We start from the raw sequence: 26,498 nt of genomic DNA on the forward strand, positions 1-26,498 counted from the left end.
AGATCACATAACTAATGAGGAGGTATTGAATAGGATTGAGGGGAAGAGAAGTTTGTGGCACAACTTGACCAGAAGAAGGGATCGGTTGGTAGGACATGTTCTGAGGCATCAAGGGCTCACGAATTTAGTATTGGAGGGCAGCGTGGAGGGTAAAAGTCGTAGAGGGAGACCAAGAGATGAATACACTAAGCAGATTCAGAAGGATGTAGATTGCAGTAGGTACTGGGAGATGAAGAAGCTTCCACAGGACAGAGTAGCATGGAGAGCTGCATCAAACCAGTCTCAGGACTGAAGACCACAACGACAACAACAAACAAAAGGTAGCAAGACTTCGCACAGAAAAATGTAAGTGTTCTTTTCTCCCACGTGCTTTTCGAGAAATAGTATGAAATAGTCAAGGGCGTTTTGTTGTTTTTTTTTGGGGGGGGGGGGGGGGAGCGGCTGGACCTGTGGTTATGGAGTATTTTTAATATTTTGGAAGAGGAATGGCAACTTGTGAGTAACCATAAAAGCGTTCCAGTCCCGACTTTGTGAAAAACCTGCGTAATAAATAATTGTCTTGAAAGGAAGGCACACCTGACTACACTATACTTTTTTCTTTTCCCTGTGAGTTAAAGGCCGCGGAGGGGGGGGGGGGGGGGGATGCTTGCCCCAGGCTGTGTGCCTGTCTTTGTATGAACCCTCAGTCAAGCAGTTAACTGCAGATTAGTCTGTCGCGTAGATGGAAATGCAGGTATAGATGACTGCCTTTTGATGCATACGGGCAATGGAAAAATATTTCGGGATTTCCCGGTAAAATACACTTGTTTCCGCGTTAACTGGTATTTCCCTCGGAACTTTAAAACTTACCAACCTTTTGAATGGTTAAGGTTTTATACACTATCGTCGTACTATTCGCCATTTAAGAAAACAAAACACGTTTCTGAAAGATCTCTGATATGCACCAAGAGGTACGCTCCATATTTTCGTATTACGAAAGTATAAATTCGAATTCCACCAAAAGCAGCAGATTCGTTTCCGAAGCATTTGTAAAGCTGTCGTACCTTATGTCACGTGATCTCGCCAGCCGATGACAGCGCATATTCAGACCATAGGGCACGGTGATGTAGCAACATCACTCTTAAGTAGCGCGAACGCACAAATGGGAAAAGTTAATGGTTTAAATTAATATACATGGTGCAGCTATAAGAAAAAGCTAAGCTTTCTCATATAAAATTGGTTTCTCAGATTAATAAGCTACAAGAAAAGCTAAACTTTCACTTATGATGTTGGTCCCTTTTGTGCATGTTACACTGAAAGATGCAACACACAAATGTCCCAGTAAAATCTGAATAACGACATAAACTTCTGGTTCTCTGGGCTCGAAAGTCTAAGCGGCCACCGAGCGAGGTGGCGCAGTGGTTAGACACTGGACTCGCATTCGGGAGGATGACGGTTCAATCCCGCGTCCGGCCATCCTGATTTAGGTTTTCCGTGATTTCCCTAAATCGCTACAGGCAAATGCCCGGATGGTTCCTCTGAAAGGGCACGGCCGACTTCCTTCCCTAATCCGATGAGACCGATGGCCTCGCTGTCTGGTCTCCTTCCCCGAAAACAACCAACAATCTAAGTGGCCGCCGGTCCCCAAAGTGTTAAGTTTCAACCAGAGTCAAACGCTCTGTGATTTAAGAAAGTCATCGCAGATTCTCACATGTAACATAATTCATCTTGCGTAAAAGGAAATTTATTTTGAAAGTAACGCTTTTCAAACTACCAATCGCAATATTTTTCTGCTAGCCGTTAGATGGTTCAAATTGCGCTGAGTACTATGGGACTTAACATCTGAGGTCATCAGTCCCCTAGAACTTAGAACCACTTAAACCTAACTAACCTAAGGAAATCACACACATCCACGCCCGTGGTAGGATTCGAACCTGCGACCGTACCAGTCGAGCGGTTCCGGACTGAAGCGCCTAGAACCGCTCGGCCACAGTGGTCGGCCGAGATGCTTTTAATAGTTTCCACAATGAAACATTGTCTCAAAATATGGTAGTAAACCCAAACAGATTCTGTGGTCGTATGTAAAGTACACCAGTGGCAAAAAAACAGTCAATACCGTCACTGCGCGATGGCGGTGGAAATGTTACCGATGCTGGTGCCACTAAAGCGGAGTTACTAAATACAGTTTTCCGTAATTCCTTCACGAAAGAAGACGAAGCAAATATTCCAGAATTCGAAACCAGAACAGCTGTTAGCATGAGTGACATAAAAGTAGATTATTAGTGTCGCGAAACAACTCAAATCACTTAAGAAAGGTAAGTCTTCCAGTCTATATGGTATACCAGTCAGGTTCCTTTCATAGTATGCAGACACAATAGTGCCTTTCTTAGCCATCATATACAACCGCTCACTTGACGAACGGTCTGTTCCTAAAGACTGGAAAGTCGAACAGATCACACCAAAATTCAACAAAGGAAATAGGAGTAACCCATTGAATTACAGACCCATATCACTGACCTCAATTTGCAGTAGGATTTTGGAGCATATACTGTACTCGAACATTATGAATCACCTTGAAGAAAATGACTTATTGATACGTAACCAACACAGATTCACAGAATATCGTTCTTGTGCTACACAGCTAGCTCTTTATTACCTTGAAGTAATGAGTGCTGTCAACATGGGCAATTCCATATTCCTAGATTTCCAGAAGGCTTTTGATACCGTTCCTCACAAGCGACTATTAATCAAATTGCGTGTATATGGGGTATCGTCTCAGTTGTGTGACTGGATTCGTGATTTCCTCTCAGAGAGGTCACAGTTCTTAGTGACAGACGGTAAATCATCGAGTAGAACAGAAGTGATACCTGGCGTTCCGCAAAGGTAGTGTCATAGGCCCTCTGCTCTTCCTCATTTACATAAATGTTGTATGTGATAATCTGAGCAGGCCCTTAGATTGTTTGCAGATGACGCAGCTGCAATTTACCCTGTACTAAAATCATCAGACGCTCAATTCTAATTACAATATGATCTAGACAGAATTTCTCTACGGTGCGAAGAATGGTAATTGGCACCAAACAAAGAAAAGTGCGAGGTCATCCACGTGAGTACTAAAAGAAAAGCGATAAATTTTGGGTATACGATAAATCGCACAAATCCAAGGGCTGTCAATTGGACTAAATACCTTGGAATTAAAATTACGAGTAACTTAAATTGGAAAGACCACATAGTTGATATTGTGGGGAAGGCGAAACAAAGACTGCGCTTTGTTGGCAGAACACTTCGATGATGCGACAAAGCCACTAAAGAGACAGGCTACATTAGACTTGTCCGTCCTCTGCTGGAATATTGCTGCGTGGTGTGGGATCCTTACCAGGTGAGATTGACGGAGGGCATCGAAAAATCGCAAACAAGGGCAGCTCGTTTGGTGTTATCGCGCAATAGGGGTGATAGTGTCACCGATATGATACGCAGGTTGGGGTGGCAGTCAGTGAAACAAAGGCGGTTTTCTTTGCGGCGAGATCTATTTACGAAATTTCAATCACCAACATTCACTTCCGAATGCGAAAATATTTTGTTGACACCCACGTACGTAGAGAGAAACGAGCATCATAATAAAATAAGAGAAATCAGAGCTCGAACGGAAAGATTTAGGTATTCATTTTTCCCACGCGCCATTCGAGAGTGAAATGGTAGAGAAGTAGTATGAAAACGGGTGGATCAACCCTCGGCCAGGCACTTAAGTGTGAATTGCAGAGTAACCATGTAGATATAGTATTATCGTGCAGTAGCGGGATACAGTAATATTCTTCGTTAGTGTGTCAGTTGTTACCAGTCAAAATTACAAAAATTTAACTGAAAACTGAAACAACGAAAAATTCTCTGGTTTCTCCCGGATTCCTCCCGAATGAAAAAATTCCCGGATTTTTCCCGTGGTGTTTGTTGTTGTGGTCTTCAGTCCAGAGACTGGTTTGATGTAGCTCTCCATGCTATTCTATCCTGTGCAAACTTCTTCATCTCCCAGTACTTACTGCAACCTACATCCTTCTGAATCTGCTTAGTGTATTCATCTCTTGGTCTCCCTCTACTATTTTTACCCTCCACGCTGCCCTCCAATACTAAATTGGTCATCCCTTGATGCCTCAGAACATGTCCTACCAACCGATCCCTTCTTCTAGTCAAGTTGTGCCACAAACTCCTCTTCTCCCCAATCCTATTCAGTACCTCCTCCTTAGTTATGTGATCAATCCATCTAATCTTCACCATTCTTCTGTAGCACCACATTTCGAAATCTTCTATTCCCTTCTTGTCCCAACTATTTATCGTCCACGTTTCACTTCTGTACATAGCTACACTCCATACAAATACTTTCAGAAACGACTTCCTGACACTTAAATCTATACTCGATGTTAACAAATTTCTCTTCTTCATAAACACTTTCCTTGCCATTGCCAGTCTACATTTTATATCCTCTCTACTTCGACCATCATCAGTTATTTTACTCCCCAAATAGCAAAACTCCTTTACTAGTTTAAGTGTCTCATTTCCTAATCTAATTCACTCAGCATCACCCGATTTAATTCGACTACATTCCATTATCCTCGTTTTGCTTTTGTTGGTGTTCATCTTATACCCTCCTTTCAAGACACTGTCCATTCCGTTCAACTGCTCTTCCAAGTCCTTTGCTGTCTCTGACAGAATAACAATGTCATCGGCGAACCTCAACGTTTTTATTTCTTCTCCGAACTTTTCTTTTGTTTCCTTCACTGCTTGCTCAATATACAGATTGAATAACATCAGGGAGAGGCTACAACCGTGTCTCACTCGCTTCCCAACCACTGCTTCCCTTTCATGCCCCTCGACTCTTATAACTGCCATCTGGTTTCTGTACAAACTGTAAATAGCCTTTCGCTCCCTGTATTTGACCCCTGCCACCTTCAGAATTTGAAAGAGAGTATTCCAGTCAACATTGTCAAAAGCTTTCTCTAAGTCTACAAATGCTAGAAACACAGGCTTACCTTTCCGTAATCTTTCTTCTAAGATACGTCGTGGGGTGAGTATTGCCTCACGTGTTCCGGTATTTCTACGGAGGCGTATAGGCGTATACATACTGTTTTTAACTTTAGTTTCAACTGAGAAGCACCCACTACCACAGATGAACGGGTTTTTTGTGTGTGTGTGTGTGTGTGTGTGTGTGTGTGTGTGTGTGATATGAGCAAACGTCTGTCACACACATACACACTCACACTGCCCAGCGAAGCGGACTCTGTTGCGCTGACTCAGCGCTGGGTTGCCACGTGTGGGCTGCACTCAGTGGAGGTCGGATACCGGCTTCTGCTGCTGCCGCTGCTGGTGTTTACTGAATGGCGCGACGTGAGCAGTCCAGGCGGACGGCCGGCTGCCCCAGCGAGTGGTTCCTACACGTACTCTGCACGTGCCGCTGTGGAGAGCGTGGCGGAGTGTACTTCCCACTGTACCACGTGTCGGGGCCACTTGCTGATGCGTTCGCGTGTCGAGCGGGTGGCTCGTCAACTGCGCCCATTCAAATTTGCACCCGGAATAAGTCCGCCAGTCCCTCTGTCCGAAGTACGTGAAACGGATGAGCGCTCTCAAAACAAAAAAAACAAAAAAAAAAAAAACCAGGTTCAAATGGCGCTGAGCACTATGGGACTTAACTTCTGAGGTCATCAGTCCCCTAGAACTTAGAACTACTTAAACCTAACTAAGCTAAGGACATCACACAAATCCGTGCCCGAGGCAGGATTCGAACCTGCGACCGCGACTGTAGCGGTCGCGCGGTTCCAGACTGTGGCGCCTACAACAGCTCGGTCACACCGGCCGGCTTGTAGATTGTGTTTTAGTTTATAAGAACTACAGTCAAGAGCGGTGGACATGCTCCTACGAGAATTTTTACACTCGCAATTTATCATAATTTATTTTATTTTCTGTCTAACGCATATTTTTTAATCATGAGCGAATCTACCCAGGAAAAGAAAAATCAGTTTACGAATATGAAATTCAAAAATTGTTTGGATTCTATCTGATACAGCGTACTTTGAAATAAATATGCGTAGATCGACGTACGGTATGTGTACTGTACATAAAATGCGTTGCACGCTAACTGAAAGACCGGGAGTATGCATGCGCATAGGTGGCGTACGCAGTACATTCCTAGAGCTTCATGCGCGCGTCCTTTATACGTGATTTAAAAACGCAAAAAAAATTTCTTTTTATTGGTAACTGTCCATATCATTGCCAGTTTTGCCAAGTGGAGGATTTATGAGCATTATAAAACAGTACATTACGTAAGTTGCTCTTTAAAAGGAAAGTACACGCATCATAAAAAAAGCTTACGTAATTTATTTATGTTACATGTCGAGAATTTATTTATTACGAAAGAACATAAAGAATAACAGAAGTCTGCCAGGTACTGCTGATTTTCTGTTAGAGGATGGCGCAAGATAAATCACCTGATTTGTTTCACGAATAACACATTTGTTGTTGACAAGATTCGCAATTTATTGATGTAGAAGTAAACAGTACAGGCCGGGCGATGTGGCCGACGGTTTTAGGCGCTTCAGTCGTGAACCGCGGGATCGCTACGGTCGCAGGTTCGAATCCTGCCTCGCGCGTGGATGTGTGTGATGTCCTTAGGTTAGTTAGGTTTAAATAGTTCTAGGGGACTGATGACCTCCGATGTTAAGTCCCATAGTGTTCAGAGCCATTTGAAGAATTTTTGGAAACAATACAGCTCAGAAATACAACCTAATGAATTACATGGTGAATATGACTGCCGCTTTGGGCTACAACTTGTATAACTTCTTGATGCAATAATTTACCAACAGCCGTATGTGTTGCAGAAATTTATTTTATGATCTTCTGTGTACTACCAGTTTCGGCATAACATTGATGCCATCTTCAGGCCCCTCTCGTCATAGTCGTAAAATCGCCGAGACGAGTGGGGCCTGAACATGGCATCAATGTATGCCAAAACTGGTAGCACGTAGAAGTTCATAAAATAAAATAAATTTCTACAATACATGCGGCTGTTGGTAAATTATTGCATCAAGAAGTTCATGCGAGCCGTCGACCCATGATCCATAATGGATCAACGAAGACAACTTCTTCAAGTGGCATACGTGCATTTCTGACGAGTCTGCGACGCAAGTCTTCTGGAGTGGCGCGGCGTAACTCCACAGTGGTGGCCCTAAGTTGCACCGCATGTTCCGGTTTTCTGTGGTAGTGCACGTTCCCTTTAAGGGACCCCCACGGATTAATGTCCGGGGTTGTGGGACGGCCACATTCTTCCTCTTGCATAACGTTCTGGAAATCTCTCCGACAAGGCCAAGTCTTTCGTGCAGGAAATCGAGCACAACGTTGGCAGTATCGGGGCGTGTGATCCATCTTGCATGAACCATTCAGTCTGCAATGGGTGACACGAGGCCACCACCTGTAAATAGCATCCACCGGTTACTGCAGCATCGAACAAGAACGGACAGATGACTCCACCCACACGCACACTTTCTTCCCAGAGGTGTCTGTGTGTGGATTATTCGCGGAGGTTCGAGACGTGGCCAAAATCGAACCTGTTTCTTCAAAACAGCGTTCACATAAAAATACGCTTCGTCAGAAAGCCGTGTGTTGGGTATCACAGTCCCTCGCCCCTCTCGGTTGCCCACCTTGCAAACTGCAGTCCCCGCTCCTTCGTCTCTCGCAGTACGCTCGTGCGCCACAGTAATCTTGTGTGGATGCGAGGGGAGGTCAGATAGAATAATTACAGCGCTATTACAAATGATTGAAGCGATTTCATAAATTGACTGTAGCTCCATTGATTGACATATGGTCACGACACACTACAGATGGCCGGCTGCACATTTCAGTGCTGGGCCATCAACAGGTGTCAGCATGCGAACCATTCAACGAGACATCATCGATATGGGCTTTCGGAGCTGAATGCCCACTCGTGTACTCTCGATGACTGCACGACGCAAAGCTTTACGCCTCGCCTCGCCTGCCTCGGCCCGTCAACACCGACTTTGGACTGTTGGTGACTGGAAACATGTTGCGTGGTCGGAGGAGTCTCGTTTCAAATTGTATCGAGCGGATGGACGTGTACAGGTATGGAGACAACGTCACGAATCCTTGGACCCTGCATGTCAGCAGGGGACTGCTCAAGCTGGTGGAGGCTCTGTAATGGTGTGGGGCGTGTGCAGGTGGACTGACATGGCACTCCTGATACATCTAGATACGACTGTGACAGGTGACACGTACGTAAGCATCCTGTCTGATCACCTGCATCCATTCGTGTCCACTGTGGATTCCGACGGACACGGGCAATTCCGGCAGGTCAGTGCGGCACCCCACACGTCCAGAATTGCTACAGAGTGGCTCCAGGAACACTCTTCTGAGTTCAAACACTTCCGCTGGCCACCAAACTCCCGAGATATGAATATTATTGAGCATATCTCGGATGCCTTGCAACGTGCTGTTCAGAAGAGATCTGCCCGCCTCGTACTCTTACGTATTTATGGACAGCCCTGCCGGATTCACGGTGTCTGTTCCCTCCAGCACTGCTTCAGACATTAGTCGAGCATGCCACGTCGTGTTGCGGCAGTTTAGCGTGCTCGCGGAGGCCTTACACCATATTAGGCAGGTGTACTTGTTCCTTTGGCTCTTCAGTGTATTTATCTAGTTTGAGACGTCTGGGAGCCGTTTTGAATCGCGACGCTTTTCCTATACGTTATTAGACATGATAATGTATAGCGTGTGCGCGCCGGTGTGTGTTTGTGTGTGTGTGTGGGGTGGGGGGGCGGGGGGTATTTACGCAGTCTTGTCAATCCCATGTAGAGATTGAAAGAGTGTAGTACGCACATTTCATGTGAGACCCAGGCTGGCGAGTTTCCTACCGTGGAGCAGTGGGCTGCAGTGGGAAGAGGTGTGTGGCGGTGAGGGCCTAGTGCGTCTGCGGCCGGTGAGGCAGGGCAGGGGTGGGCGGCGATGCGGCGCTGCCGGGGCGTGGCTGTGGCTGTGCCTGCTCGCCCGCGCTATCGACCCATCGACGCGGCCCGCCTGGAGCCTCCAGGAGGCTGGAGGCTGCTGCTGGACGCCGGGCACCGGCCTCCACTCTGCAAAGTGCACGGCACGAGGGTACGTCCCACTGTTCCAGTTACGGGGGAGGGATGTCGAAAAGTTTCTAGCCTAACAAATAAAGAATGACTGAAATTTCGTAATACCAGTTTATTTTTCAATACAATACTCGTGTACAATAATGGATTTGGGGGCACGGTCGGGTAACTTCTGCAAACCATTCAAATAATACCAGAATGAGATTTTCACTCTACAGCGGACTGTACGCTGATATCAAACTTCCTGGCAGATTAAAACTGTGTGCCGGACTGAGACTCGAACTCGGGACCTTTGCCTTTCGCGGACAAGTGATCTACCATTGAGCTACCCAAGCACGACTCACGCCCCGTCCTCATAGCTTTCCTCCTGCCAGTATCTCGTTTCCTACCTTCCTAACTTTACAGAATTTCTCCTCCGAACCTTGCAGAACTAGCACTCCTGATAAAGAGGATATTGCGGAGACTTGGCTTAGCCACAGCCTGGGGGATGTTTCCAGAATGAGATTTTCACTCTGCAGCCCCAGGATGTGGGTAAGCCATGTCTCCGCAATATCCTTTCTTTCAAGAGTGCTAGTTCTGCAAGGTTCACAGGAGAGCTTCTGTAAAGTTTGGAAGGTAGGAGACGAGGTACTGGCAGCAGTAAAGCTGTGAGTACGGGGCGTGAGTCGTGCTTCGGTAGCTCAGATGGTAGAGCACTTGCCTGCGAAAGGCAAAGCTCCCGAGTTCGAGTCTCGGCCCGGCACACAGTTTTAATCTGCCAGGAAGTTTCATATCAGCGCACACTCCGCTGCAGAGTGAAAATCTCATTCTGGAAACATCCCCCAGGCTGTGGCTAAGCCAAGTCTCCGCTATATCCGTTCTTTCAAGAGTGCTAGTTCTGCAAGGTTCACAGGAGAGCTTCTGTAAAGTTTGGAAGGTAGGAGACGAGGTACTGGCAGAAGTAAGGCCGTGAGGACGGGGCGTGATTCGTGCTTGGGTAGCTCAGTTGGTAGAGCACTTGCCCGCGAAAGGCAAAGGTCCCGAGTTCGAGTGCCGGTCCGACACACAGTTTTAATCTGCCACGAAGTTTCATTCACAAAATAGGTCTTGGATTTCGAGTCGAACCAAGCCTTCGCAGCATCGATCACTGCATCATCGTTGTCAGATCGTCGTTCTTTCAAGTCTTTTTTTTTTACTTTTTTGGGAAAAGAAGAAAATGTGATGGACCCAAATCTGGAGAACATGGCGGATGACGTCGCAATTCTAACCCGCAGTCGCGTACAGTTTCCAGTGTTCCGACGGTGCGTTGTCCTCATGCAAAAAACTGCGCGCGCTGTAGTGTAACGATGTAAGTTTCTTATAAATGATTTTCTTTCGACATATGACCATGTGTAGACTTCGTCACCTATGTCAGTTACAACCCACTTCAAAATTATTTATATTCTTTTTAAATTGTCTCAGAATGGTTCTTGAACGAAACTGTAAAACATCATTTGAGTCGTATGCACAGAATTACGTCACTCGGGCCAACTGGTTTGCGTAAACTTTTTCAATTTTAGACGTCGTTTGTTTCTCCTCAGAAATTATATTGGTACACGTTATCTGATTTAATCGATAATTGAACCACATTGAATAAACTTTTTGAGATTCAAAGTCGCGGTGAACGCTGTCAAAATCCAATAATCTTGTCAAATATATTATTAATTCATTCACATAATTCTTCATAAATAAATCCTCGGAACACGTATTTCAACTTAAGTAACATCCACTAGTCTATCATCTTCCTACATACAGACGTGAACCTGAGCCTTTACAAGACAAAACTAACATTTTCAATAAGATTAAACTTCCTATGATATCATTGTTGTACAAAACATTACAAATTCTCAATTCTGTAATTTTTAGAAGCACGACGCAACAACTCGGTTTCAGGATCTTCTGTTGCTCTTTGGCTGTCGACCCGCGACGTATAGTGGCCAGCAATTTTCTCTCCGGTCCCGGCAACGAAGATGCTGTCTCCGTTCGTTGCGCCGCCCTCTCCGTACATGAAACATAAAAAAATAAATACAAAACTTTAGACAATTCACAAATATTCCAAAAATTACATAAACAAAACTAAATTAAACTTATATTCACCTGCAAACTGGGCTGACACTGGTGGATGGGTGACGCTTCAATTTCGTCCCACTACAGCGCCAATTTTCCGCACCTTTTTCTTTTCTTTATCTCTTCTCTCGAACGGTGGTGCAATAGTATGATGCACTGATCGATAGTTACGCCTTTTTGCAAGTAAACCACTATAAATACACCTTCTGCATTCCAGGAGACCGACACCATCATCTTAGCGACTGATTTTTGCAGCTCGAATTTTTTTTTGGGGGTAGCGGATGAAGGATGTTTCCGTTGTTACTTCTTTTGTCTCAGGATCAAAGTGGTGAAACCACGTTTCCTCCATTGTGGCATACCTTGCAAGAAAGCCGTCTTCATCCGCTTCAGATTGGCGGGCCTGATCTGCATTCGAGACCTTCGGGACGCAGCGGGATGAAAATTTTTCCCATTCCCAAAATATCCACAACAATGTCATGAGCACGCCCGTGGCAGATTCCAAATGTGGTTCGAATGTGCGATCCAGCAACATCGTATGGTGACTTGCAGTCACTGCTTCGTCAGTGGCAACGGTGAGTGGACTTCCGCTCCTTGGCGCGTCTTCCACACTCGTCCTTCCACGTTTGAAGTCGTACACCCGGTTTTCCACACTCGCATAAGACGGAGCACTGTCCCAAAGTGTACCTCTGCAATTTCCTCGGGTGTCATTCTCTTCAAATGAAGATATTCTGTCACAGCTCGGTTCTCGATTCTCTCGGTATTTGCCATTTTGCTTTCATTACCGCATAGAACGCATCCTAGCGGCAAAACTAACGAAGCTGGAGCCGCCGAGTTTGACTTGCATACTAACAAAGCGTCACCACGAAAGTACGTGGTGCTGTTTGTGCCGAGACATTACGGTAAGTGCCTCGCACTAGAAACTTTTCGACTGCCCCTCGTATTGGAGGGCCCCTCCGTTCCCATCGGGTACGGGGCGCAGGAACGGTGACTGTCTGCATGGCTCCGTGCGTCTAGTGATCACTCTTATCGCATCCTTACCGTCCCGACGGCAGCGATACGTAGCGGGTCGTAATATACACCTAAAGTCATGTTTTAAAACCGGTTCTTGAAACTCTGTTAACAGACTTTCACGGGTTCAAAAATGGCTCTGACAAGGGAACCTCCCCATCGCACCCCCCTCAGATTCAGTTATAAGTTGGCACAGAAAACAGGAAGAAATTGTGTGGAACTAGGAAAAAATAAGCAAAATATACAAACTAAGCAGTCAATAGGAAATATAAGCAACATCAAGGACGATGTGAGCACAAGAGCGCCGTGGTGCCGTGGTTAGCGTCAGCAGCTGCGGAACGAGAGGTCCTTGGTTCAAGTCTTCCCTCCGGTGAAAATTTTTTTATTTTCAGACAATTATCAGAGTTCAGGCACTCACACATAATCAACTTCGCTGTGCAAAATTCCAGGACATGTTCAGATTTGCTTGGACATATGCAGGATTTGACGGTCTACACACGGAAAAATTTGAAAACCTTAAAAACATATGTTTTGACAGAGCACAGAGAAAACTGTTCGACTGTGAAACTGTCACATAAACTTCAACAAATGAATGCAACACACTCTTATGTTTTCATCAATTTTTTGGAAGTGATTATCACATCCACAAGAAAACCTAAATCGGGCAAGGTAGAAGAATCTTTTCACCCATTCGCCAAGTGTGCAAGTTAGGTGGGTCGACAACATATTCCTGTCATGTGACGCACATGCCGTCACCATTTTCGTATAGAATAATCAGACGTGTTTTCCTGCGGAGGAATCAGTTGACCTATGACCTTGCGATCAAATGTTTTCGGTTCCCATTGGAGAGGCACGTCCTTTCGTCTACTAATCGCACGGTTTTGCGGTGCGGTCGCAAAACACAGACACTAAACTTATTACAGTGAACAGAGACGTCAATGAACGAACGGACAGATCATAACTTTGCGAAAATAAAGAAAGTAAAATTATCAGTCGAGGGAAGACTTGAACCAAGGACCTCTCGCTCCGCAGCTGTTCACGCTAACCACGGGACCACGGCGCGTCTGTGCTCACATCTATTTCCTATGTTGCCCATGGACTACTCAGTTAGTATATTTTGCTTATTTTTTCATAGTTCCACACAACTTCTTCCTGTTTTCTCGATTGATCTGTGTTCAGTTTTTCAAGGCCTGTCCACTGTGCCAAATTATAACTAAACCTGAGGGGGGTGCGATGGGGAGGTTCCCTTGTGAGTACTATGGGACTTAACGTCTGAGGTCATCAGTCCCCTAGAATTTAGAACTACTTAAACCCAACTAACCTAAGGACATCACACACATTCATGCCCGAGGCAGGATTCGAAGCTGCGACCATAGCAGCAGCGCGGTTCCGGACTGAAGCGCCTAGAACCGCTCGGCCACTCCGGCCAGCTCCTGCCTCATTCGCGAGGTGCAACTGAGGAGATGTTCTGCGCGGGCAGGGACGGCGAACACTTTGCAGCGTCGCCACTCCACATGCTACCTCTCTGTTGCAAACGGCAGGCGTGAGAGAGAGAGTGAGAGAGAGAGAGAGAGAGAGAGAGAGAGAGAGAGATGCTTCCGTTGCACTAGTTCTCGCTCTTTCAGCGGACCATCAAAGAAAGTTCGCGTCCCCACCGCTTCTACGCTCCCACTACACGAAACGGTCGTTCTCGTCTAGTTCTGTTTTTGACACGAGTTGCGTGAACGACGGGGTCATTCGAATAGAAGACAGATATCAAGGAGATTGTGGGATCCAGGAAGTCTACAGCACAAATGCTGAAGCAGAAAAAAAATATGACGAGTCAAACATTGGGGCCACTCAGAGGTCGAACTTTGGACGTACAAAGAAGACAAATTCATCAGATGCACGTATCATCAGAAAGTACAGTGAATAAGTTTTGTATTCAATTTTATTAGCCAGGAATTTAATTGAAAGCCAACAAATGCGAATATGTATGTTATTGTAATTAAAATTAAAAATGTTCGAGAGACCTTATCATTCTGCTTGCTTACGTTCGTGGTATACGTAATTGCACTGCTAATGTGTTTATATTATGCCAGAGGTTCTGATGGTAAATATAAATCGTTTACGTGGGATGACAATGTCTGCCCTGATAGCTACGAGGGCCGTGCCGACAGTAAAATTCGGAGGCGGTTGTGTTATGGTGTGGTCGTGTTTCTCATGGAGGGGGCTTGCTCCCCTTGTTGTTTTGCGTGGCACTATCACAGCACGGGCCTACATTGATGTTTTAAGCACCTTTTCGCTTCCTACTTTTGAAGGGCAATTCGGGGATGGCGATTGCATCTTTCAACACGTTCGAGCTGCTGTTCATAATGCACGGCCTGTGGCGGAGTGGTTACACGACAATAACATCCCTATAATGGATTGGCCGGCACAGCGTCCTAACCTGAACCCTATAGAACATCTTTGGGATGTTTTGGAACGCCGACTTCGTGCCAGGGCTCATCTACATCTGCATTCGTACTCCGCAACCCGCCTGACGGTGTGTGGCTCAGTGCAGCACTCCGTGAAGAATGGGCTGCCATTCCCCAAGAAACCTTCCAGCACCTGATTGAACGTATGCCTGCGACAGTGGAAGCTCACGGTGGCGAGTTTATATTCAGAACTACAGAACTTGTCGACTGCCGCAGTTCAGTCACTGTCAGCTCTCGATGGCGCATCTCGAATTCCCTTCATACCTCGCGCCGGCCGCTTCCAACATTGCTCCGCGTTAGACATTAACAGCATTGTGGAGTGACCCGCCGTGTTTTCTGTGTCGCCTATTACCGACGGCTGACCGGCAGGCGATGTGGCAACACCGTAGCGGCAAGTAACAGACGTCAACTATCAAGTAATTTTAATTGGACTATAGCTGCACGCATATGACGATTACACGTAAATACAGACAAGTGAATTGTTGTTTTCCTACTCCATTTTGATTAGTTCGTCAACAAAAGTCCACTTGGGAAGCGTGTCCTGTTGTATCCTGCACGGTGACTATCAGCGGCAGAAAACAATAACACAGCGTTCGTAGGCTGTGCTGGTTATCTCGTGTTCGTTCCCTCCGGTGTAAACGCTTGTCCTCACAATACGAGCTATCGGTAGTCGAACGCTGTCAAATTGTCTGCGAATGCGCGTTCGCTCGTGTTAGCTTATACTCGGCCCAGTGTAAACTGCGCCTAGTTGTCCTGTAATCGGAGAGGCGTCTGGGAGGCAGGCAACTCTGCAAAGAGTGCGGGTCGTGCGGTGCGGCCTATCCAGCCAGGCGTGCGCTGCGCCTACGAGGGCCGATCACCTGGACAACTATTTCCTGAAGCACTGCTACGTACCACTCGGAAAACGCAAGTAAAGTCTTCTTCGGCGACTTTCGAATCACGCTAAGTAAACTTGAGTATTTAAAACAGTCAACTGTAACTCCACAGTGTGATTGCCCGTTCGATTCTCGCAGTACGGAGTACGCACCTTTGAATGCTATACAGGTTGTCCCAAGAGGAATGGTTAGTATTCATCGATACGACAGGAACGACCATTCGAAGCAAAAAGAGACATAATGTCTGAAGGAATAACGCAATCACTGGTTATACAGTGCTACGTATAATCCGTCTTGATTGCAAAAATGTTTATTCACATGACCGGTTTCGGATGTGACGCAGCATGTGAAGGTTGCTGTGTGTGTGGACGGGCTACTGCTGTAACCGAAATTGCCGATCTGAGGATGGTTCTAGAGCAACTGATACCGGTCATGTGAGTAAACATTTTTGCAATCAAGACGGATTATGAGTAACATTGAGGTGTAATAATCATATGGTAGAGAAACTTGGTAGATAATTTAATGCGTTAATGCGGAACAGATTTACACTGGAAAAAATAATTCCAATTTTGGCCACGAGGTGGAAATCTGGCGCATGTCGTCGACTTCTGCATTGCTCATACCCGACAAATTGCGCAAGCGGCGATTAATATTAGATCGGTGCATAAGATCGTAGCTTTTTTGTTTTGCATGTTGGTATTCGGGTTGCTGTGGGATTATTTATCAATTTTTTTTTTGTTCGTAGTTCACTGTTGATACTCTACTGGCCATTAGAATTGCTACACCACGGAGATGACGTGCTACAGACGTGAAATTTAACCGACAGGAAGAAGATGCTGTGATATGCAAATGATTAGCTTTTCAGAGCATTCACACAAGGTTGGCGCCGGTGGCGACACCTACAACTACTGACACGAGCAAACCTTCCAACCGATTTCTCATACACAAACAGCAGTTGACCGGCGTTGCCTGGTGAAACGTTGTTGTGATGCCTCGTGTAAGGAGGAGAAATGCGTACCATCACGTTTCCGACTTTGATAAAGGTCGGATTGTAGCCTATCGCGATTGCGGTTTATCGTATCGCGACATTGCTGCTCGCGTCGGTCGACATCCAATGACTGTTGGCACAATACGGAATCGGTGTGTTCAGGAGGGTAATACGGAACGCCGTGCTGGATCCCAACGGCCTCGTATCACTAGCAGTCGAGATGACAGGCATCTTATCCGCACGGCTGTAACGGATCGTGCAGCCACGTCTCGATCCCTGAGTCAACAGATGGGGACGTTTGCAAGACGGCAACCATCTGCACGAACAGTTCGACGAAGTTTGCGGCTGCACGGACTATGAACTCGGGGACCGTGGCTGCGGTTACCCTTGTCGCTGCATCGCACACAGGAGCGCCTGCGATGTTGTACGAATGGCAAAACGCCATTTTTTCGGATGAATGCAGGTGCTGTTTACACTTAAACCATTTCATTAATTAAAAGTATAATCAAACACTCCATTAGATTAAAAACAAATTCCATGGAGTTAACGAGTTTTGAACCCAGAACCTTTTACATGTCAGGTTAATAGGCTAACTATTACGTTACGCCACAAACACGTTAAGCAGTTATATGATCGCATCCGTGTTTTGCGACATCGCGGTGAGTGCACATTGGAAGCGTGTATTCGTCTTCGCCATATTGGTTACAAGTCTCGGTCACCTCTCGTTCGCATTGACGGCACTTTGAACAGTGGACGTTACATTTCAGATGTGTTACGACCCGTGGCTCTACACTTCATTCGATCCCTGCGAAACCCTACATTTCAGCAGGATAATGCACGACCGCAGGGTGCAGGTCCTGTACGGGCCTTTCTGGATACAGAAAATGTTCGACTGCTGCCCTGGCCAGCACATTCTCCAGATCTCTCACCAATTGAAAACGTCTCGTCAATGGTGGCCGAGCAACTAGTTCGTCACAATACGCCAGTCACTACTCTCGATGAACTGTGGTATCGTGTTGAAGCTGCACGGGCAGCTGTACCTGTACACGCCATCCGAGCTCTGTTTGACTCAATGGCCAGGCGTATCGAGGCCGTTATTACGGCCAGAGGTGGTTGTTCCGGGTAGTGATTTCTCAGGATCTATGCACGCAAATTGCATGAAAATGTAATCACATGTCATTTCTAGTATAACATATTTGTCCAATGAATACCCTTTTATCATCTGCATTTCTTCTTGATGTAGCAATTTTAATGGCCAGTGGTGTATTTGCCGAGGTTAAATTTTACCATATCGTCATTTGGCGATACTCAGTGGAGCTGTTGGTACTAGAAAGTGTATTGCCAAGTGGAGAGATCGGAACATTTGCGACATATCCTTCAATTCGAGTTCAATAGAAGGCGTAACAGCAGCGGAGGCAGCCAGAAAATTTGTGCAACTGAGGCTGATTTTTCAAAATATTAGTCTATCACAGTTGCTGACGGGGGCGTCAGTATGCTAAATATTGTTAATGTGGTATTTTCTGGTGCTGCAGTGATCTGCAATAATCCGGTATTGGACTAGTGTTTTGTGTTGGCGTCGCATTAATAAAATCAGTGCAGCACGTTTGGACGCGAAATTCTGTATAAAAGTGCTCGTCCAAGAACACGATCACCGGTTGTGAAAGACAATGTTGTGCTGCCTAGTATTCCTCCGACTTCGACAATAGCAATGGACAATGCGCCATACCTCTTCGATGTGACGGGTGAAGCTCGATTGATGCATGGAGGAAAGCGAATATTTTGCTCCGGGTACAAAGAAATGTTCCGTTAGATAAAGCTGAACGTATGTCGTGTAAGGCGGAGTTAATAGAACTTCTGTACAAGTCAAAAACTCCACGCTGCCAGCTCGACGAAGTGGCTCACGCTAGAGAGCATACTTTAATCTTGCCTCCTCCGTATCCTGCTCATTTAAATCCGACTGAGAGTGTATGAGCCTACGTGAAAAGTAATGTGGCTGAGGAGACATGTATTCGTGAATAATTGTGACAAGTTTTTGAGTTATACGTAAATTCTGTTGCGCTATGTCCAAGCGCATCCGAATTTACAAATATTCATCTCAGTACCTTTGTAATGCAGTTGAAATTGTCCCAAAACAGTGCGTTATTAAAGTAACAAGTGAGGGCAAGACAGGTGAATACATAAGAGAAAGCCCGTTTCAGTATTAAAATGATTCTTAAATGTCACATTATTTCATCCAAAAAAAAACTATAGTTGCTCGAATAATGCGTTAGATATGGAGTTTCCTGTATCACTCGCATGGGAAAATACTCTTCTCTTTGTGTCCCATCATTTGCCAAAAGCTTGTTTCGGTATCTCAGACCCTTACGTGATTTGAAGGATTCATGAATATTTTATTCTGGCTTTTTCACATACGCGTGCGTTCGTGAGGGAGCCCTTTACATACATTCCATTGTCTCCACACTGGAGAGAGATAGCGATATCCTGCCAAGTTTAAAGAATAATTCAATATTTTATCTAAGTTCCATACGCAGTTACATATGACCTAACACGCACCGAACGCAAATTCGTAGCGACCCGTATTTTTCAATACAAACTATACGACCATTCCTACGTGAGAGACTTCTGGTTACGTGACACTCCAGCGACATGCAGCACCATCGGGCGAAAACCTTGGGAGTCCTGCGTGCGAGCGGCCATGTCGCGCTACAAGATGGCTGCTTAGAGCCGACCAGCTTGAGGCGTAGCGCCGTATACCGATCCTGCCTTGGAGGCGGTTAAGTGGGAGGTGTGTTTCAGAGCTGGAGAGTGACAGATGGTGACGCGAGACTGGACCCGCACGTAATTTATGTATCAGCCGATAGAGGACAGCATTGGATAGGGGACTGTGATTTTAGTTTCGATTGTGCCCACTAGAGTGCACTAAAGTAATAGAATGTTTTTCATTAACTGTTCTAGTATTTTCATAATGTGTTGTTATTTCTTTTTGTGTATGTAAAATGTTGTACATGTGTTTTAGCAGTATGAATGATGCGTGAGTGTGGTTTAGGGTTAATATGAAGATAATTGTTTAACGAATTACGTAGTAGGATTTAGTGAGGGAACATTTCGATGAAGTATGGATATGGACAAAGGGGATTTTTGTAGAATACATTGGTAAAGTAAGTTTATGGTAAAGGGGAAGTTAATTCAGGTATAAATAACAATAGTAAGTAACTTTATGCATAAGCAAAACTTCAGCATATTAGATAATTACGTCGGTAAAAAGTGCAGTCGTTAGGTTTACTATTTTGCCATTGGTTATTGACGAAAAGCGCGGACTGACGCGGGAGAGAGTTGTTTCGCTATTGGCTGTTGAGTAAACTAACCAATGGTAAACCAGTATTCTTCGCGCGCCTTTCTCTGCTGGTAGAGAAGACGTAAGAGTATTCTAGGGAGGAGTCGGAGCCTAGCCATGAAACAGTTCGGACGTGTGTAGTAGTAGTAGTAGTAGTAGTAGTAGTTCCTATGGAAACGATAAGTTGCCCGCTCTAGCAGTGTTTCATACATCAAAAGTGTGGTAAAGTGAGGGCATAATTATTCCGATGGGCGTGTAGATATTTCGGAATTTTTAAGTGAATTTTGTGACGAGAAAAGACAAATTCCGCGTGGCGTATTGAGCAGGTCGGTGGCTAAAAAACTGTGACTGCATTTGGTACCGAGAGACTTAATATTTGGCGAGCATTCTCAATCAAAAATAATCAGTATTTTTGTAGCTGTTACGTTTCCGGGAAATGCAACACCATAAACTTGCTAACGTGAGTGCAAGGGATTGTGAGTGACTGTGTTAAGACTAACACGGGCTTGGCAGTGATACTTGTTCACCTAAGTTTCAGAATATATTAATTAAGCACAAAATTTCCAACCTTTCATTTGTGTGAAAACTTTCTCCCGAAACGTAGATTAGTGACTTTAATTGCAGCCTGGTTCACGTCGAAGCACAGTAGGTTTCACTCGGCTTTCCTGCTGCTGATCTGGTGAGACAGTGTTCACAGGTAGGTGCAGGTTCGTCGTAAAGGGACGGAAGGAACCGCGCCGCCGCAAGCTGGTTCTGTAAAACGGCGTCCCTAACCTGTAGAATACTGTAACTGGAGAGTAAGGCTACAGAACTAGGTTTACTTAAGAAAATAAAGTCAAAAGGAATGCTATGCATGAAATTTACAAAGGGAGTAATCTCCGAGGAGAATTTCACAAGTATCGTCAACTATCGAAGATCACCAGGCAAGTTCTTCGAATACACGTGAGTGAGCAGAGGAGCATTCGACTATCTGATCAATAAATTCAGTACGAATATTTTTTTTTACATGATGAATAACTGTTAACAGCCAATAAATGCGGAGGATGACTATTACATTTCTAACTACACTAAATACAAACATAAAGACGCAGATTAACATAAGCGAACAATTGTTAGCTGTGGTGTAGGGGTAGCGCATACAGTTCGTGATTGCATGTTAGATAAAGGTCCTGGGTTGGATGACAGATTGTTCTTATATATTTTTACTGACTCAGTTACGATTCTGTATAGTAAGTTTCATGTACACTGTTTACACTTGTTTACACTGCATCGTTAAGTATGGGCCGGCCGAAGTGGCCGTGCGCTTAAAGACGCTGCAGTCTGGAACCGCAAGACCGCTACGGTCGCAGGTTCGAATCCTGCCTCGGGCATGGATGTTTGTGATGTCCTTAGGTTAGTTAGGTTTAAGTAGTTCTAAGTTCTAGGGGACTAATGACCTCAGCAGTTGAGTCTCATAGTGCTCAGAGCCATTTTTTCGTTAAGTATGTTTTTGACGTCTTGCCAAAGAACTTGATCTTCACTCCTATCGCAGTATATCACACACATTTAATTCCTAATAAATTGCAATGAACCATGAAATTTTACAGATGTTTGATGTTGCGAACGTAATTCATCAGCAGTCAGTGTTAAGGCCAAGCGTTTCAATTACTCTAAATAGTCTGTAAAAGCAAAGCTTCCAAAATTTTTGAAAGAAAGTCAAACGTTTTCTGTAATGAGTTGTGTAAAAGCACGAGATAAAAAATATTAGGGAAAAGTTTGGTACACCTCATTTTCTGTTCATGATTTCGAGCATCATTCAAAGGCACGTAGAACCTTTCTCTGATCTACTCATTGCTTTTACACAAACCATTTCATAAAATATTGGACTGATTACTACCATTTTTGAATTTCAAGTTTTATTCAGAAAGCACGATATTGCTGACTCCTCGTTTGCCTTCCTGACGTACTTGATTCGAAGGAAGCCTTTTTGACATTTAAATACCGCACCAGTGTATCTGTTTATCTGCAACATCTGCTACGTCTTGAACAGGTGACATTTTTGACACTTCATTTAAAGCGGCTTTTCGTGAAATATTTCGATTTTTGCTCAGCTTATCAATTAAGCTTTCGTTCATTACCGTGATTACTTTCAAGCAGTTATTTTAACAGGCCAAACGAGACCTTATTCTGGTCACCTTGACACCCCGTTTACCTGTTTCTCTCCCTTTGTTTGGGTATGAAAATTTGCACAAAACCTCATGGTGTAAGTTACGAGGTGCATTCAAGTTTTAAGGCCTCCGTTTTTTTTTCTCCGGACTGGAAAGAGATAGAAACATACGCATTGTTTTAAAATGAGGCCGCGTTCATTGTCAATACGTCCCAGAGATGGCAGCACTGTACGGCAGATGGAATTTTACCACCAGCGGCGAGAATGAGAACTGTTTTAAATACTTAAAATGGCGACGTTTCCCTTACTTGAACAGCGTGCAATCATTCGTTTTCTGAATTTGCGTGGTGTGAAACCAATTGAAATTCATCGACAGTTGAAGGAGACACGTGGTGATGGAGTTACGTATGTGTCGAAAGTGCGTTCGTGGGTGCGACAGTTCAATGAAGGCAGAACATCGTGTGACAACAAACCGAAACAAACTCGGGCTCGCACAAGCCGGTCTGACGACACGATCGAGAAAGTGGAGAGAATTGCTTTGGGGGATCGCCGAATGACTGTCGAACAGATCGCTTCCAGAGTTGGCATTTCTGTGGGTTCTGTGCACACAATCCTGCACGACGACCTGAAAATGCGAAAAGTGTCATCCAGGTGGGTGCCACGAATGCTGACGGACGGCCACACGGCTGCCCGTGTGGCACGTTGCCGAGCAATGTTGACGCGCAACGACAGCACGAATGGGACTTTCTTTTCGTCGGTTGTGGCAATGGATGAGACGTGGATGCCATTTTTCAATCCAGAAACAAAGCACCAGTCAGCTCAATGGAAGCACACAGATTCACCGCCACGAAAACAATTTCGGGTAACCGCCAGTGCTGAAAAAATGATGGTGTCCATGTTCTGGGACAGCGAGGGCGTAATCCTTACCCATTGCGTTCCAAAGGGCACTACGGTAACAGTTGCATCCTACCAAAATGTTTTGAAGAACAAATTCCTTCCTGCACTGCAACAAAAACGTCGGGGAAGGGCTGCGCGTGTGCTGTTTCACCGAGACAACGCACCCGCACATCGAGCTATCGTTACGCAACAGTTTCTTCGTGATAACAACTTTGAAGTGATTCCTCGTGCTCCCTACTCACCTGACCTGGCTCCTAGTGACTTTTGGCTTTTTCCAACAACGAAAGACACTCTCCGTGGCCGCACATTCACCAGCCGTGCTGCTATTGCCTCAGCGATTTTCCAGTGGTCAAAACAGGCTCCTAAAGAAGCCTTCGCCGCTGTCATGGAATCGTGGCGTCAGCGTTGCGAAAAATTTGTACGTCTGCAGGGCGATTACGTCGAGAAGTAACGCCAGTTTCATCGATTTCGGGTGAGTAGTTAATTACAAAAAAAATCGGAGGCCTTAGAACTTGAATGCATCTCGTATAGGGAGTCTTGTTTTCGCTGTGCTCACGCGTTTACAAAAACGTATGGAGTGTGTCGCATACTCCTTTCTGCGTGCTGTCATTTCCAAAGTTCGTCGTTTCCGTATCTTGAACCTTTTATGAAATGAAATGCGACGATTTTTACGACTACTTGATTGCCGATGAGCAGGAAAGGTTCGGACGCGCCGCGAGCGACCCGACCCGTCCGCGGATATAGCGACCAATGTGTCAAGAGTGAAGTGAGACATCATTCCGATCGCAAATTTAAATGCAATTTAGATATATTGATTACATTTAATATGCAATAATGTATGGCCTTAAATGAGGGGCGGGCAGGAATCCTGCACGTGTGCGGTGCACTTGCACGTGTGCAGTTAACAGGTGTTCTGCGTGCACACAGGGGCAAGCTGGCCACCCGCTTCTCTCCCATCCCCACCATACCCTCTGTCCGCTCCTTCCCCTGTAATGCGTTTTGTTTCCTAGCTTGCTTTATTGAGTGAATGAATAAGGTTAGTAGGAGTGCTTGACAGAAATCATGGTTTGAAAGAGTATCTATTACCTACGATACGTTTTATTTAATTATCACAGGTAGAGTTTACAATACGTTTAATATCTGGAACAAAATTTCTACATACAGACAAACACAAACAGTTACGTAAATTTTCATCACTCATGTTTGCTCTTAACCGAGACTTATTAATTCAGCAAATGGTTTTCCAGCTCTCGCTATATTAAGGGCAGTCTTATTAGTTGCACATACCGCTGGGCTATTATTGTTGTCGTCCTGAAAACTTGAAAACAGTGCTCCATAAAATTTTAAATCAGTTAGATGAGAGACATGACGAGAGAAAGTCGCAGATCTCTCGTGACAACAGCAACTACGACAAATTCAAATGGCTCTGAGCACTATGGGACTTAACTGCTGTGGTCATCAGCCCCCAAGAACTTAGAACTACTTAAACCTAACTAACCTAAGGACATCACACACATCCATGCCCGAGGCAGGATTCGAACCTGCGACCATAGCGGTCGCGCGGTTCCAGACTGTAGTGCCTAGAACCGCTCGGCCACTCCGGCCGGCCAACTACGACAGATTCATCTGGTATCGTCAGATCGCTCTTCTTAAGCTCAGTCAATTCCCTATTCGCTGAGAATCCGACAATAAATTGTACTCGTCCTTGTGAAATTTATTATAATGGCCTTCAATACTAAACTCCCATTGACCAGCGAGAATACTGCCACATATTAAACAGTTCGAATTTTCACGTTTTTGCACAAATAAAAAATGATTCTCCCATTACTTTTTAAAAGGTAGCAAATCTCCACTTCTCCGTTTCTTGAAATACAACGTTCACTACATAGTGGTCGCTTCGCATCAACGTCCGCAGCTTAGCCCGGCACTGCACTGCCGCAACCTGCCGGCTGTCGCCACAGCCCCGGTCGACGCCCGCACGCGAGCAGCACACGTGCAGCGCTGTGCGCTCACGAGCCGCGTGCAACGTTTGCCCGCCCCTGCTTTAAATGAACTATACGGAAAGGTACACAATGTGAATTTACCTCTGCAAATTGTTAAAAATTTCTTGCAGCCATGTACTCAATTTCGTGCAGCACAGTAACTATGACGAGTAACGAAAATAAATTCTGACCTTTATTATTTAAGGATATTAAGCTGTAGGTTGCGGAAGAATCAAATTTTGTGACCGAATGGTTTTCTTGAAATCGTATGTTAAGTAATTCACACGTGCCGTCGCATCCGCTCCACTGCTTTGCCGAGAAGACACGTGTGTGGCTGTCGCTCTCTGTGTGGCGCCGCGTGCTGCACCGACGACACTCAAACGCGTCTGAATCCAAACTTGGCCAGCTGCAGCGGGAGACAGGCAGCGACACAGACGTCGCTCACGCAGGACACTTCCGGAACTACACCTGCGGTGGTGTTTTTCCGCCTGAAGCTGTTGCTCGATTCTGTCGCTCACGTAGGACACGGCCTCAGAATTTCGTGCAGTAGTTTCTGTAATATCGAAATATCGCGATAACTGTGATCATTAACGAAACGACGGTCAGTTCATCACGAAGCACACGAATAAAGCTACAAGATGCGCGAGAATCGGAGTTTATTCCCGAACAGGTTCCTTAACCCTTCGCTGGGCGCGCCTGCGGCATATAGCCGCAAGATTTAGTTTTCTGTTAGTATCACAGATAGGGTTTCAGTTGCGTCCACGTCCGGATACGTATTTGTTGTTCTCAACGGATGTCACCACTTACTGCATTTGCGCCTATTCATGCGTTCAGCAGTTTGGCAGCTATTCTTGTTTGAAACGTGAATGTTGAGTTTGCGGTGTGTCTGTCGCTACACGCCTTGTGACGGAAGTATTTTCTATACTTGTCTTTTTCTTTCGCCTCAAGGCAATCTTCCTTTTATATTAGTATACAATGAACGTTCGAATCTGATCAAAGTTCCCATATGCAATTTTCATTACTTTGTCTTGGATATTGATTTGCTACAATATAGTACTTTCACAGAAACACGTGTTTCATTAGGTCTCATAGAAGCGTGGAAATGGAGAAAAAGAAGGCATTAGAGAGGCACTGTCTAACTGTACGTGCTGAAGACTATGAGAAAGTACTGCGAGAATTGTCACAAGAAGAATTACAAGAATTGTCAGGTTCGTGTGAATCTGAGTCGGAAGAGGAAATTACTGAAGGAGAAAACCACAGCAGTGACTCCGAACAATCGACAGATGAAACAGGTGGCCACCTGGCTGAAGAGGGGAGACAACAAACAGAGGATTACCGATTTTACGTAGGAAAAGATAAAGAAACTTTTTGGATAAGTGGATCCCTTCCTTCTTCTCCTAAAACCAAGGCCAAGAACATCCTAAAAGTTTTGCCAGGTCCAAAAGCAAGTGCTGATATTAACGGAAAAAGAAATTGGTGCATTTTACCTATTTATTACTGATAGGATTATTATTTTTCCTTAGGTTAACAATGTGAAAGCAATTGCGCTGCAAAAGCCGCAACGCGCCCACTCGTGGAAATGTGAAAGGCGCGCCCACCGAGGGGCTGAAGTGGTCTGGGAAA

At 45.2% G+C, this 26,498-nt stretch overlaps 1 protein-coding gene across 1 annotated transcript in view; it reads left to right on the forward strand.

The window, feature by feature from the left end:
* LOC126426609 (uncharacterized) overlaps positions 1-26,498 on the forward strand; it is a 445,650-nt gene that overhangs the window by 355,514 nt on the left and 63,638 nt on the right. The gene's annotated exons all lie outside the window — the stretch shown is intronic.

The sequence above is a fragment of the Schistocerca serialis genome, chromosome 11, assembly GCF_023864345.2.
Source record: "Schistocerca serialis cubense isolate TAMUIC-IGC-003099 chromosome 11, iqSchSeri2.2, whole genome shotgun sequence".
Taxonomy (NCBI): domain Eukaryota; kingdom Metazoa; phylum Arthropoda; class Insecta; order Orthoptera; family Acrididae; genus Schistocerca; species Schistocerca serialis.